At 33.1% G+C, this 15,771-nt stretch overlaps 1 protein-coding gene across 1 annotated transcript in view; it reads left to right on the forward strand.

Moving 5' to 3' along the window:
* LOC103267481 (neuron navigator 3-like) overlaps positions 1-15,771 on the forward strand; it is a 120,235-nt gene that overhangs the window by 67,640 nt on the left and 36,824 nt on the right. The window lies entirely within an intron of this gene.

Here is a 15,771-nt window from a genome sequence, read left to right on the forward strand (position 1 = left end):
TTTTATATCAGTGTGATGGGATTATTTGACTACTGTAATAGAAGTTAAAAGCCCTTTCTTTTGGTTGGACAAGCAGCACCTATCGTTATTTAGATGAAATATTTTACTTGTTTTTTAACGATGATTGTTACTTTCTATCAAACTGTGAAATGTCTTCGGTGTAAGTCATGTAGCATGGTTACTTTCTTCTACGAATTAATATCTAGAATGTGTATTGAGTCCTAGTCTCCTGTTATGTAGTAATCTTTCATTGTTGCCTTTGATTAATTAAGTCTGTCAAAAATTTCAGGTCCGTTAAACATAGGAGTTTGAGATTTGGGAGCAAGCTGTTTGCAATGTGAGATTTGTGTGTGTGTGTGTGTGTGTGTGTGTGTGTGTGTGTGTGTGTGTGTGTGTATTTATATACAAATACATGTATGTTTGTCTGGCTTGAGTCTTTTGGTACATGTAGACACAGCCTGGGGCAAGGTGCTCCCAAATCATGGCAACTTCCTTCCCTCTTCATTGAAGCCCCCCTCACTCCCAATATGAAATTGTATCAGTCAGCATTCAATCAGAGAAATACAGCCAGTAAGAGATACATAGTAACAGATGTGCTGTGAAGAATTCAGGATTCATTTACATGATTGTGGGGACTGGCACAGCAACTCTGAAATCTGAAGAGTAGTTCTTATCATGAGCTGAAACTGCAATACACAGGTAAAAGGTCTGCTCTCAAGAGATCCTCAGGTCTGCTTTTAAATTCTTCCAAGTGGTTGAATCAAACTCATCCAGATTATCTACGATAATATCCTTTACTGAAAGTCAACTGATTATGGACTTTAATCACATCCCCCAAATATCTTCACGGCAACACCTAGATTAGTATTTGATTAAAGAAGTTGGACTGTAGCCCCGCCTAGTTGACATATCAAAATTATTCATGAAATGAAGTTTCATGCAAACTGCTACAATTTGTTCCTAAACAATGACTGTAGTGTGGGTTAGTTAGCTCTGTTATGTAAGTAGCTGTTATATTTTTCTTAAGGAAGGAGGATGTGAAAATACTTTTTATCAACTTAAAATATATATATATACACATTACAAAACTACCCATTGACTACCATGCCCTCTACTGAGGGGAATGCCATGCCCACTACAGAAGCCCAAACCTCACCTTCACACAATATACTTATGTAACAAATCCTCACATGTACCCCACAATTCTAAAATTTTTTAACAATAAAATGTATTCAAATAGATGCAGCCCACCTACAAAAAACTCACATTTAGCATCATACTTACTAATAAAATATTGAATGCTTTCTTTCTAAGATTAGGAACTAGGCAGGATGACCACTGTAACTATTTATGTTCAATGCCGTCCTGACATTCTTACTTAATAAAACATGACAAGAATATATATATGTGTGTGTGTCTATATATATATATATACATACATACATATATATATGTATATAAAGCAAATGTAAATATTTAACTTTTTTCATCTTAGAAGCCAAACTTGAAACCTAATAATCCTAAGTTAGCCTTGAGTTTGGTAACTAGAAATGACTCAAATATTAAGATAAATTTCCAAAATACATTTACAAACCACCTCCCACTTACTGTCAATTTTTCAACTTTTCAGAAACCATCTTCTCTTTCATCTATCAACCAGCCCTCTATGGACCTTGTTTCTCATTTCATATAAGCAATATTTTTTTCTCTGTATGGCTAAATTTGATTCCTTTTGGAAGGCTCAACAGTGAGTTTTTTAAATCAATAAAGAAAAATTATAATTTTACCAAAAAATACAGCATATAAATATAAAGTTCATGGATGATGGGGAATATTTTTCATTATTCAATAATGTAGTTACTTCTGTTCTCTGAGCTTGTCTTGGCTTTTGGTTATGTCAAGTAAGAGTGTACAGGAGTCAAAGTGAAAAATAAATCTCTATAGGGTAAGTTTCTTGGATTTCCTTAAGCATAGAGAGGTGGAAAATGGGAAACATAATGTTTTATTTATTATTGTTTTTTATGTGGATGATTGATACAAAGAGATAGATTTTGAAAAGAGCCAGAAATAATATTGTCTAGAGTTTGATTTAAGCAATTTGAATGAACAAGAAGCGAGAATAGCAGCTGAAAAAAAAATAAAAGAAATAAAGTGATTTTGTATGAAGCATGTTGACTCTGGAAGTGATATGGAATATCATTTGTCATTACTTTACTTCAATCTTCTTCTATATCTGCCATGTGGAATTTCTTGCTTGAAATTTCTCGGTGGTTATGAGTCTTCGGGGGGAAATATTTATTTTTCTGTTCCTGCTAGATATACATGGCTGTTAGGAAACTGTAGAATAGTTTAAAATATGAAACTATACATAAGAAACATGGTTTTATACCATCTTGGGGCAGGATGTCTTATTTTTCATTACAAGGATATAAATAGTATTGTTTTCACCAGTGACCTTTAAGACTGAGGTAGACTGTTAGATAATTTTTCTTCTGATAATTTGGATTTAATTACTTTTTGAATTGAATAAATATGTCTGTAGAGCAGTACTAGCTTTATTAAAAGCAGTACTCATGACTCTGATATACAAGAGTTAAAAGTCTTAGTATTTATATAATTCATTATATGTTTGAATGAAATTATATTTTGTATATCATTACTCATTTTCATTCATATAGATTTAGTATATTAGTCTATAAATTAAGAATAAATGTGTGAATTAGAATTTATGTGGACTTACCTATAACAATCAATATTATAAAAGCATTTTTCAAAAACTCATGTGATAAAATATGTAGGAAATTAATATAGTTTCTATGTTTTAAGATCAAGATAATTAATGTAGAAGAAAAAATTCTAGTGATACATTTATCTTTATTGGCTGGAGGTGTGAGTTATAAATCATGATTTATTAATATAATGACTTTCTATTGATTTCAAAATTCTTTCCAAGTAAATGGTTGTCTGAGTTTTTTTTTCTTTTTTTTTGGTTGTTTTTTTTTTTTTTGAGTTGGAGTCTTACTCTGTCACCTAGACTGGAGTGCAGTGGCTGCTCCCGGTCACTGCAGCCTCAACTTGTGGGCTCCGACGATCCTTCCGCCTCAGCCTTCCAAGTAGCTGGAACTACAGGTGCGCGCTACCACATCCGGCTAATTTCTTGATTTATTGTAGAGATGACGTCTTGCCAAGTTGCCCAGGTGGGTCTCGAACCCGCGGGGTCAGGCAATCCACTCACCTCAATCTCCCAAAGCGTGGGATTACAGGCTGAGCCACCAAGCCCGGCTCAAGTAAATAGTTTAAATGATAGCTTGCTATATTTTTCTGGATATTTAGCCAAAAAATACTATTATATTTTTCTCTGTAGACTCATAAAATGTCTTAGGGCACATTGTTTCAGTTAAATAAGAATGTTTCTGCTTTGTTCTCTTTGTTTAAAATAAATAGGCATAATTGTATATATATTTTACAACATTTATTTTATACATTAAGAATATTTAATTTGGTTTGCTGTTTTGAAAATAACTCCAGATGTATTCAATCAATTGGAACATCTTTCATTTAAACATAAGTTTTGATTTAATGGTTAACAAGCAAAATATACAAGAGATAAAACATGGATCAAGAGGAGTGAATAGAGTGTGGATACCAAATTCTTTTCTATACTCTCTGCTCTCCCTAAACTTTTGTGTATGCGTTTAGAGTGTGTAGGTGTGTTTGCATATGTGTACATTTGAATGATGTGTGTACATAAGTGTGCATGTATGTGTCCTATTCACATGGCACCTGGAGCTTGAAGTATGAAGAGTTTACTTCTGGAATCAGACTGCCAGAACTTGGATCCAATTTCACTACCTACTAATTGGATGATCTAGGCAACTTACCTACTTCTGTTTTCATATTTGTTCAGAAGGAATTAAAAAGGGCACTAATGAGGTTGTTTACGGGATAAATGAGTCAGTACCTATAAAACACTACCTGGCACTTGTCACTCCCATGCTCAAAACCCTGGAATGGTCTCAAATAGCCAAGACTTGCTCCCACCTTAGAACGTGCTCTAGCCAGTCCCTGTGCCTGGAATGCTCTTTCCCCAATAGTCACATGACTATCTCACGCGTCTCCTTCAAGTCAACTGCTCACATGTCCCTTCTCAATGACACACCTTGCTTTTAATATTAGAGTCTGTTCATTTGCACTACCTGTTGTACTCATCTATACATTTCCTCTTTTTTCCATAGCTATAATTATCCTCTAACTTACAATTTACCTATTTATTATACTCATTGTTCATAATCTTCACTTCCTGCACTCTAGAAAGTAAGCACTGTGAGGATAGCAATATGTGTTGCTTAGATAATCCATATAAGATAACTGATCTAGAAACAATACATCTATTAAATTTGCAACTAATAAAGCATGCTTTGCCTTTTTGTTCAAAGTTTTAATTATATACTGATAACAAATATTGATGCCATAGCTAATCTGACATAAAACCATTGTCCTTAGGATGTTCAGATTACTAATTCATTTTGTGAATAAATCATATTAACGTAAATAATTGCCCTTCTCTTGTCAAAAATAATTTAACAATATAAGGGAGAAAATACTACTTAAAGTCACATACCTCTGGATTAATGGTCACCTTTATGTGGTTTTCATTAATGACTTGTGAGGGAAATCTTGTTTCTTGATCCTTAATCAGCTTTATCATTTGACTTGAATTATTTGCTTCTATTAAAATATCCATATTAATACAGTGTCTATATTAAAGTAAAGCTGGGACTCAGATTCTAAATTTCTTAAATCCATCACAAAGAAGTATTTGATTATATTTGGAGTTATAAAGGCTTGATTATCAAGTCATTGAATAATTATCAAAAATGAATAAATTCTCAAAAATTTGAGTATATTTAATATAAAATTAGATTTTTTCTATGGAGGTACTTCTTGGATGAACTTTACGTGGCTAAAGATTAAACATCTTACTATATTACAAAATACAAAGTATCCTGTTTGCATTCACTTAAAACCCAGTTCTTTTTACATTTCTTACTTTTTTGTTTTGAAAAGAATAGAGAAAAGGCTCTCTCTCCAACCAAATGGAAAAATAAGAGAACTGTCTTAATATAAAGTGCTAAAATCTTATGTAAGAGTTGATATCATAGGTATTAACTGAGAGATGAAGGAATCTTATTTTTTATTTTAGAAAACAAGGTAAAAATTATTCCTATTATTTTCAAACTCATAAAAATCATTTTCATCAGTAACTATGTCTTAGGCATTTAGGATATTTCTTCAAACATTAGTTTTTATATGTTGCATTTTTACCACTAGAGTTCTAGTTGACAAGAGGAAGTTCAGTTCCTCTAAAACCCTGTGTAGTACCTGACACATACCAGCTAATGATACCCAGTCAATGAATACATGATTTTTCTGAGACTAACTTGTAAAATATTATAGTGAAGAAAAACTAATAAAATGAAGATGTATTTTTTTAATGCACTGATCTAGTAATACACAAAGTTTTAAGGTGATGAGCTTTTCTATTTGCTAAAAGATTAAAAAGGTGATTTTTCTTAAAATGAGTCATTTAGCTTCATTTTGACTTGATTATGAAATGACTCCATCCTGTTATCATTAGTGATTCATCCTGTTATAGTTGGTGAATTTTACCAGCTCACAAATAGTGGTCATTAAGATACATGAATCATTATTTTACTTTTATGTTTTATAAAATAAAACATGTAGAGAATTGAATGTAAAAGTAGAGGTAAGAAATTACATAGATAGATGACAGAAGTGGCTGGCAAACACAGTCATAAAGATAAATCATTCTGAATTTTTAAAAGAGTTATTCTGTGAACTGCAGAGAGTATGATCTCCTCAGATGAGCATTTGCCCTTCTGTGTTTGATTTTGTGGGAGCCAATCAAGAATGTGTCCCCTTTCAGTTAAGATGAACTTGCCCCTACAGGACTCACAAGTTAAGTTGCAAAATCCCTGAGTACATGTTTTATGAGTGACTTGTCTGTTCCCTCTGCTGCCCCTTTCCAAGGATCCTGTGAGCCCTACCACACACGTTGCTCTTGGAAACATCGTCCCATTGAGGACATTTGCCTTCCAGGGTTTTTTTCCAGGAAACATCATTTCCTTCTGAGACATTCACTCTGAAACTGGGACGGTTTACAGCTTTTTGGCCAAGGGTTATAAATCTTGAAGAGTATATAAGGAAGTTTAATTTAAGATGACAGGAAGGCTCTAGTAATTTAAGCCCTCACGAACCTGGCTTCAATTAGTTCCTAAATTCAGTTCTGTGTTGTGGCCTGTTGTGTGCTCTTTTAAAAAGTCAGTGAATCAATTAAGCTTTTAGCAAAACAAAACAAAAAAGAAGAGGGACATTTATAAAACTTTTTTTTTTAAGCAGAATTTTTTTTTCATTGCTAAAGAGAAAAAATTGAAGAGAAAGAATTGATTCTTAATTTAATTAGGAAACCAAGAAAGTATAATGTCAAAAGAGAGCAATGAAAAAAGGTGTGTGTGTGTGTGTGTGTGTGTGTGTGTGTGTGTGTGTGTGTGTGTACACATGTGCACACATTTTGGTTATGTTCTATGTTTTTATTCCACTATTTAAAAAGCTTGTCAAACACTGGTGCTTCTGTTCTTGTGGATGAAAACTCATCTATATAGTGTTGGTTATTTTCAAATAGCTATATGTGGCTTTGAGTCCGGCCTGCCAATTCTCAATAGAGTAGCATAGGACAAGTGATTTCATACTGCTCAAATACCAGTGCTGTTACCTCTAATATTGGAATGGTGGTAACTTCCTCATAAGGGTGATGAGGATTCCACATGAATTTTTATATAAAATGCTTACTTAGCACAATACTTAACATATAATAGACATTCAAGTCAGCTGTTTTCTCTTTCCTTCTCCCGCTTGAAGATCATATCACATGTATAATATAATATATTGACCCACATTAGAAACTTTAAGTCAGGCTCATCATTGTTCTTCCTTTGCTTTTTCTCTAATCACGTCTCTGCAATTCACTTCTAAGTTTTATTAAATATACAAAAATAATTCAAAGTAATAATATTTTCATTAACAAAGCCTAATAATACTCAGCCCTACTCAAGTCCAGACTAACTACACAGAGATCAACTCATTAATTATCTTGGATATTTTGTTTTGTTTTTTTTTTCTTTTTTCTTTTGTTTTTTTTGGAGACAGTCTTACTCTGTTGCCCAGGCTGGAGTGCAATGGCACACTCACGGCCACTGCAGCATTAACCTGCTGGGTTCAGGCGATCCTTCCTCTTCAGTCTTCCAAGTAGTTGGAACTACAGGCATATGCCACCATACCAGGCTAATTTTTTTTAAAGATGTGGAGTACTACTCAGGGTTAGGTATACAAACGTTGATTATGCAGGTACCCTTCTTATTGATGAGTGCCCTTTTCTCCCCTAGCAGTTTCCCTCAACTGCCATGTAGTCTTAGTTGTTAGAAAGGTGATGTTTCCATTTGCTGAAATGAAAAAAAAAAAATGGAAGGAGAAGGTAGAGAAAAAGTCAGATGTCAATTTTGAAGCACCAAAGAGATTTATCTAGAGGATTATTGAGATGGCCATTGAAATTGCAAGACTGGAATTTAAGGGACAGATGTAGCCTATAAATAAAAATTATGGAGACATGAGCATATAGAAATCATAAAAAGCTATGAGATTAGACATGATAAAGTCATCAACATCTGTGCATAGATGAGGAAGAGAATTGAGGCCTTGGATCAGGATCCACCAATGTTTAGAGATCAGGGAGATCGCAAGATCTGGTATAGGTGTTCCCAAAAGAGTTAGCCTTTAAAATAGGAAGAAAACCAGGAGAAGCTTACATCCCTGAAAGCCAGTGAAGGATGTTCCAAGGAGGAGAGAGAGATCAATAGTCATACTATATATGCCTTTCTATGTTCTAGTTGCCATTATAAATAGGTGATCATTCTCAATCCTCATGGCAGTCCTATAATACCAGTACTGTATCCTTAATATTACTTTTTAGAAAAGGAAACTGAAAATGGAGAGGACAATTAAATTGCACGAAGTTTCACGGAGACTAAGCTGTAATTGAATCCAGGCAATCTGATTCCCATGTTTGTGCTTCTAATCATTATTTATAGGACCTCAGCTACATAGATTGTTACCTATAAGTAGGGTGAGTATGGAAAGCTGACCTCAGGATTTTGCACTGGAGATTTTGATGAGAGCTATTTCAGTGGAGTACTTACTGTCATAATTTGATTGGAATCTTTACAGTAGAAAAAGATGGAAGAATTAGAAATAGATATAAACAATTTTATTTATCAATCAAAAAAAGATAGCAAATATAGACAGGTCTTTGTAGGAGTGCTATTAAACATAGTTATATTCCAACATCTTTAATTCTTTTATTGATTAACTTTGTAACATAATTTAATAAAATGACATCTTTATTTCTTTTTAAATCAACTGTGGAGTACTTTTTGGTATTCTAGTTTGTAAAGCATGGATATTAACACTTCTTTTCAGTTCTCCCCATCCACTAACAATTCCCAACCCCTGTCATCTGCACTTTTATTTTTTGTTATCAGTGTTCATAAGATTTACATTCTGTTTTGTTCATATAAATGATTCTTTCAAGCTCACAGTATTGGTTGAGTCAAAAATTGAAACAATGGAATGTTTATATAGTAGCTATTATAAATATGTTCTGCAAAATCAAGACACATACTCTGACTCTTTCCTATTCAAGGTTTCTCTGAAAGTCTAGTGAAAGTTGATATTTGTTTGAATGTATGCATAAAATAGTACCTAACTTTGAATATGGACCTCATTTTTTTTTTTTACTGGTTTGGAGGATCAGTTCAAGTAAACCAAGGCACTCCTGTATGCCGGCACCTTTTTGTCTGGGATTATTCAGTTAATGTAGTTTAAAATGCTTCTTGTTTGTTCAGATGATTAGTTAACTGGGTTTTTGTTTTATTTTGTTTGTAAGGAATCATTCTTAGTTATGATAACCTTTATTTTCCTTAACAGAATCAAAATCAATGAGCTGAAGTTAAGTTTCTATATATTAAAAATGAAAACATAATTATACTTTAACTTTCCAAAGAGACTGCGATAAAATAAATACATTTTAAAGTGTTAGACTGACTCTTAATTTAGAGAATTTAAGTTGACATGCTTCTGACTTATATGTGTAGATAAAAATAACAGTGAACAAGTATTATTATCGTAACTACTAAGTTTTTTAAAATGTAAAATGTGTACCATCATAGAGCTGTGACTCAGGATAAGTATTTTTGCAATTCATTTTAAAAATTTTACCACAGGACATGTTAATGTTCTGTTTGTACATTTTATGAACATTTCCTCTGAAGCACTAGAAATTTGAATCTAACAGATATAGATACTAGAATTTTGGTGTTTATGAGGCACTCTCTTCTCAAATAGACTTGATTTTTGTATTTGCAATTTTATGCCACATGAAATTATTGTGTATTACCTTTTTTCTTCTAAAGACAGACCTCAAATTTTCAACTTATTGACTTACAGTAGAAACTAAAACTGCCTTAAAAATGATAATTATTTCAGTATGACTATAGAATGATTTTCCTGTAGTCAGATCTACATGAAAATACAAATTATAATCAGGCAATGGGTGAACATGGAATTAGATCTAGGGAACTTAACACACTTCAGCAACTAAAATAGTTTTGCCCATGAGATTTTAAGCATTGTCAAGGTTCCATCTTCATTACAAAGCATACTTTCAAAGTGTACCTCTTCATATTTACTTCCTATGCTTCCACTTCTGACCATGTCTACTGTCTCTCGCTTTCTGATTGACCCCTCTTGATCTCATAAGATGAATATTTTTAAGACTTTTCTCTCTGCAAGTCTGTGCAGCAGACTGCACCAAATTTTACTAACAGAGGTGTTTTGAGACCTCATCTACCCCTTCGTAATAATAAACTAATTGTATCAATGATTATATTTGCTTTGCAGAAAATGGGAAACTATTCAATTATGAAGGTGATAGAATAGACTTTCTAGTACATCTTCACATACTTTATAGACTTGCATTTAGGTAATTATTTTATAAATGTAACAATTGAAGGTCATTTTCCTGAACATATGTACTAAGAGAGTTTGTTAATATATTTGAGCTGCTACAATACTTTTTAAATCTTTGGAGGTATTAAACAATCTTTTATTTTTTATTTCATCAGGGTGATTTTTGCCATAGTTACAGTTTTTAGTTTGACAAAATAGCTTTGTCTACCAGTATTCAGGATCTAATTTTTTAAGGTGGCTGCATTACAATGAGCTTTTGGAATAGAGCTCTGAATGTATTGAGATGTAACTTTACTCCATGCTGAAAATTAGAAATGAAAAAAGATCCTTAAAACTGCTTAGTGTTTTAAGTTATGTGTAAGTAAAAGCATTGTGGAAAATCTAACTTATGGTAATATTGTGAAAGAATTATGAGTCTGGTTCTTGAGTTCTCCTTTATCTTGAAGTTTGACATTCCTAAAAGAGCAAGAGACTTTGATGCTATAATATCTTACACAGGCATCTCCCACTCTAGTTACTGTTTTTAGATCTCACAAGAGCAGACCATGCAGGTGGCCTTATTAACTGTCTGTAGAAATTTAAGATAAGACAGAAGGTTATAATACATTTTCATACCATGTTTCACTAATGACATAAGTTGTCACAGTAACCTGTCTCAAATGCAATTGGGATGATATTTCAGCCACCCAGTTACTAAAAAGAAACACATGTGGATAAAAGTGGTCTCTGACTCATTTATGGATTAGGCAATAACTGTTTATAGTAAATTCTCAGCAAAATGTAACTATAAAGACAAAGCACTTTTATTACCTACTCTGAAATAAGGACAATTTGTGTAAAATATCTTAATTACTTTTTAAAGAAATACATATAGTTTTGAGGTACAGAAGGTATATCTGGACTTCTCTCTTTCTTAGAGTTAATGACTTGTCAGTTATCATTTTATAGCAGTTCACAAAAAAACCTGCAGAAGGGAACATCTTTATATTAAAGGAAGAATTTGGTTTAAGGAACTCTTTAAACTGTAATCATGAATATATGGTTTCACTTCTACCTTGAGCAATCATAGGGCATATAAAGAAATGTATTTCAATCTATCTCAGTTTTAAAATTCTTAAGTGAATGGACTTTACTATCTTCAAAATTTGTTATTTTGTCTAAAAATTCTTAGCTTAAGACTGTTTAAAAATATATTTAATTATAATATATCTTTAGTAGTTTATTCTCAATATTTTTCTCAAACCATTTTCAGTGAATTTGAAAGGAAATAATTTCTGGCTTTTAAACATAGTACTATTTTATGGAAGAGAAACAAAATTGGGAGATAAAAAATATCCACTACAATTCAGACCCAATATACTTCTTACTTCATATTCTGAAGATTGTTTGTATTTCTCCTTGTTTCCTTGGGAATAATGTTAAAATGTAAAAAAAAGTGATATTATAATTTAGCATGCATTTCTCTTTTTTTGGAAATCAAGAGTACTACACGTCTGACTATAAAAGAGATTCTGTATAGGAATTTCCACTCTTATGATATGTTTAGGTGACTCCAAGGCTGATAGTAAATAGACAAAGCGGGAAACAAGGATGATTCTAAAAGACTTTTCTATAAAATTTCATAATAGAGATAAAGCATTATAAAACCTATGGAATGTGAAAAATTGCCTTTAGATTCTACTTTTCTCTGTTAAACATAGTTTATTCAACTACTTTTTGATTAAGTACATCCATTTATAAAATTACTGTTTGTGGTTGATTTTTATGTTTTGATGAACCAACTCCCATCTAGTTGGGCAGAGTCAATGCATACCATATGACTTAATGAAAGACAATATTATTACTAGTGATCTTTTACATATTACATTAGATCCTAGTGTTTATTTCCCACTGGTGATTTGAAAGTATGAACTTTCCACAAATAAATGTGCCCCCATCATGTGCCAATAGTTATGCTAGGTGTGTGGTTGAAATATGGTGATGTTGTTACTTTTCAAATTGGCCATAATTTAATGGTGTACCTAGATATTTAAGTGGGTAGTTAAATAGGTGTGCTAACCAACTCAACAGAGTACAGTTGCTCTGTGATCAAAGTTAGAGGAAAGAGCATATATAAAGGGACTAATGAAGGAAATGACGCTCTACATTCAGGGCACCATAGCTGTGAGGATCAAGTTTAGTTAGAAGTAACTATTGCTATTTTAAAAAAAATACCACAATCCAATGGCACAAAACAATAACAGCTTTATTATGTTCTGGATTTTGTAAGCCAAGAAATAGAGGAGATGGCTTTTCTTTGCTTTACTATGTCTAAGGCATCTAATGGAGAAGGATGAAATGACAAGGGTGTCACAAACTGCTGGGAGACAGAACATCTCTGGTTGCAGAATCCACTTCCAAGATGACTTCTTCACACATAGATCTGGCAGTTTAACTGTAATAGAGACTATCCATGTGCACTCCAGCATGGTGGCCTCAGTGTCACTGTACTTCTCACATGGGGATTCTGTTAGTTGAAGCAATCTCAAGCCCACCCAGACTCAGAGAGGGGGTAGATTGCACAAAGATCTCACCTCTCAATATAAGGATTATCAATGATTTGGTATAACTCTGTGTTAAAATTGTTACAGTATATAATGAGAGATAAGTCTGGAGAAGTAGACAGAGGTCAGTTTATGAAGGCTATAAATTTTATGCCTAGAAGCTGGGACTATTTCCTGAATGTAAATTAATATTGCTCTGAGGTTTGCTTTTTTTTAAGTTGAAAAATAAGATTATTTATAACTTAGACTGCCCTGGTGACAGGGTAAAGAAAAGATGTGCTTTGGGGAGAGAAGTAGGGAGGGACACTGCAGCTATAGTGGCAAGAAATTGAGCAGTTTAATGTTAATTGACATGAAAGTCTGGCTGGAACAATGGATTTGGTGACCAATTGGAGATAAGAGTGAAAGACAATCATCATATTTCTATTTTTGTTTATTAATTGGGTGGCACTGGTGTAGTTCAATGAGACAGAAAAGAAAGATAATATAGTGGAAACAGTTGAGAAGAAGCTTTGGCCTTACTGGGTTTGAGGTGTTCTAGACAATGGGATTTCTAGATAGTGGTGTCCAGTATGTGGCTCTGGGGTATGGGAGAGTTTCCAGGGTAGAGATATGGACCTGGGAGCATTAGCTTAGTAATGTTTCATTGATTGAAATAATAGAAGTGAAAAAAAAAAACAGCTCAGGAAAAGTATATAAAGCTAGGGAACAAAAGGTGAGCTTGACACAAAACTCTAGGGACCACAAACATCCATGGGTGAAAAAAGCCAGCAGGGAGAAGGTTTGTTTTGCAGTATACTGAGTTATGGTAGCTTTCTGTTAACTTCTCAAAGGAACTTTTTTTCTATTGAGAATGTTTTATCTTCTGAAACATTTTATCCTTGTCTTTCACATTATGTGTATATTAGAAAACAAAAGTAATACAAAACTCTGGTTGAAATATTAAAATAAATATATGATATTAACTATATTTTTATCTAATCACTGTGTCATAAAACAAAACACTTATTAGATACTGAATTTAAGATGCTTTTTGGATCATGTACAGTGTTAAGAGTTATAAGTTCAGGAAGGTCCACCCTGTATGTGTTGCTTTGGGAATGGTGGGTCTAGGATGTCCTTTTGGGGCAGTTTCTGATGATGCTTTATTGAACTAGGTCCTAGAGTACTTATGTTGTTGACTTTCGTAAGCAAGAAGAGTGAATAGTATTCATAAAAATATAAGGGAAAGTAAGACTTAATTTTATTTTCTTTAAAACAATCATGATCCCAAAGTGATTTTAAACTAGGAGATCAAGAGCCATGGTTAAACGTTAGCCATTCTACTGAAAAGACCATGCTTATGGGCTTCCAAACAAGAATATAGCAGCATCAAAAGTGATAGACAAGAACCAAAGGATATGGTGTTGGGAAGATGATCAAGCACGTATGAGCAGGCTAATTGTAGGGACTGAGCGATATAGGATGTTACATTGTACAGGATTCACCAGAATCATAGAGTGACTTTTATCACCTCTCAGAAGGTGAGAACACTCACTACTGAATTTCCGCCCTCAATATTTTCTGTTACATCCTCCACTCCTTGAATGTTGACATAACTTAGAACTGGACTTTTGATTTGTTGGTTCTCTTCATACACTATACTAGGGATATGCAACCTCATTTTCCCACTCTTTTCAATGTAACTTTATGGTGCAACCCAAGCCCAAGGCCCAAGAGTTGTCTTAGATTTAACCCTTTCTTTCAGTTCTTATGTGCATTATTTTAACATATCTCAATCATTCACGTCTTTTCCTGTGCCTCTGCCTTCATTAAGCCCTTCTCACATCTCTCCTGAATTATGGCAGTCATTTCGTGCTTAGACTCCCTATTTCCTGTCTTGCTAAATCTCCCAACTGCATTCCTCTTTTACATTCCTAAGAGAAGAATCTATCTAATCTGAGAATGTATCATTTACTCTGAACCTTTTGATACTTTTCTACTGCAATCGAGATAAAGGTCAAATTCCTAAGGAAGATATGTGACTCTCTGAGTCTTACTGGACAAACAACAGGTGTAGAAATAATTAATAAGAAAAGAAAAATAATTAAATGACTACAGTAATTAAACACGAGTTGAAACAATTCAAATACCATTTGCCTCAGCAGAGATTTTTTTGGAAGAGGCTTGATAGGAGCTACAAGGAATAAAGTTGATACATTTTATCTGGTTCAGGTATTATGTTTTGGTAATTTCTAATAAGCTAATGTACACTATATTAGAAGCAAATTTGGTTCCCGAATTGAAAACTAAGGAGTAAGATTACATATTTTTTTTTACTTCTGCATACAAGTTATTCTGCTAGAATAACTATATCAGAAATATAATCTTCCACAAAAATCTTGTAAGAAACTATTTAAGTCTTCTTAACAATGTGTTAGTAAAAGCATAGAGAAGAGATGCAAATAAGTTTGAACTATCATTCTAATTCCTCTTGAATAATAAGGGTTACTTGAATTTTGGCCAAGGATTGTGAGGCTACCACAGGCCTTAGTAGGAAAATAAATTCTGTGATTTACTAGTGATGTCTGAAATGGATGTGGGAGTGGTTAGGTATGAATTATGTGCCATATTCATTATCCCTGACTAAAATGTTGTTTAATAACTTAAATGATAATGTTTGCTTGGAAGACTGAGGACCGTTGCTCAGATAATACAGCCTGGATCCTTTAAAATTTGTTTTGATTGTGTATTCCAGATTTCTAGGTAAAGTAGCATATTGAATAAAGTTGTTGAATGTTATTTCTCTGAATGCCAAATATTGTCTATTGAAAGTAGATCTGAGACTGGGAGAATGGATATTCTGTGGACAATATAAAAGTGTTATCATAATAGATGAAAATCTTCAGAAATTCATAGGGCAACAAAAATGTTTCTATTGATAATTTATAAAAAGGCAGTATGGTACCAGAAAACAGAGCATAGCTTATGTTGTCTACCAAATTTAAGTTCTTATCTCAGCACTTTTAATTTATCAGATGTACAACTTTACAAGTGAGTTTCTATTTAAAAGCTTCATTTTTTATGTCTATCAATAAGGTGCATAGTGTAACCTTTAAGGACTGTTGAATAAATAAGATAAATATAA

Source organism: Carlito syrichta, unplaced genomic scaffold (genome assembly GCF_000164805.1).
Source record: "Carlito syrichta isolate Samal-C Ts95f unplaced genomic scaffold, Tarsius_syrichta-2.0.1 Scaffold308147, whole genome shotgun sequence".
NCBI classification, from domain to species: domain Eukaryota; kingdom Metazoa; phylum Chordata; class Mammalia; order Primates; family Tarsiidae; genus Carlito; species Carlito syrichta.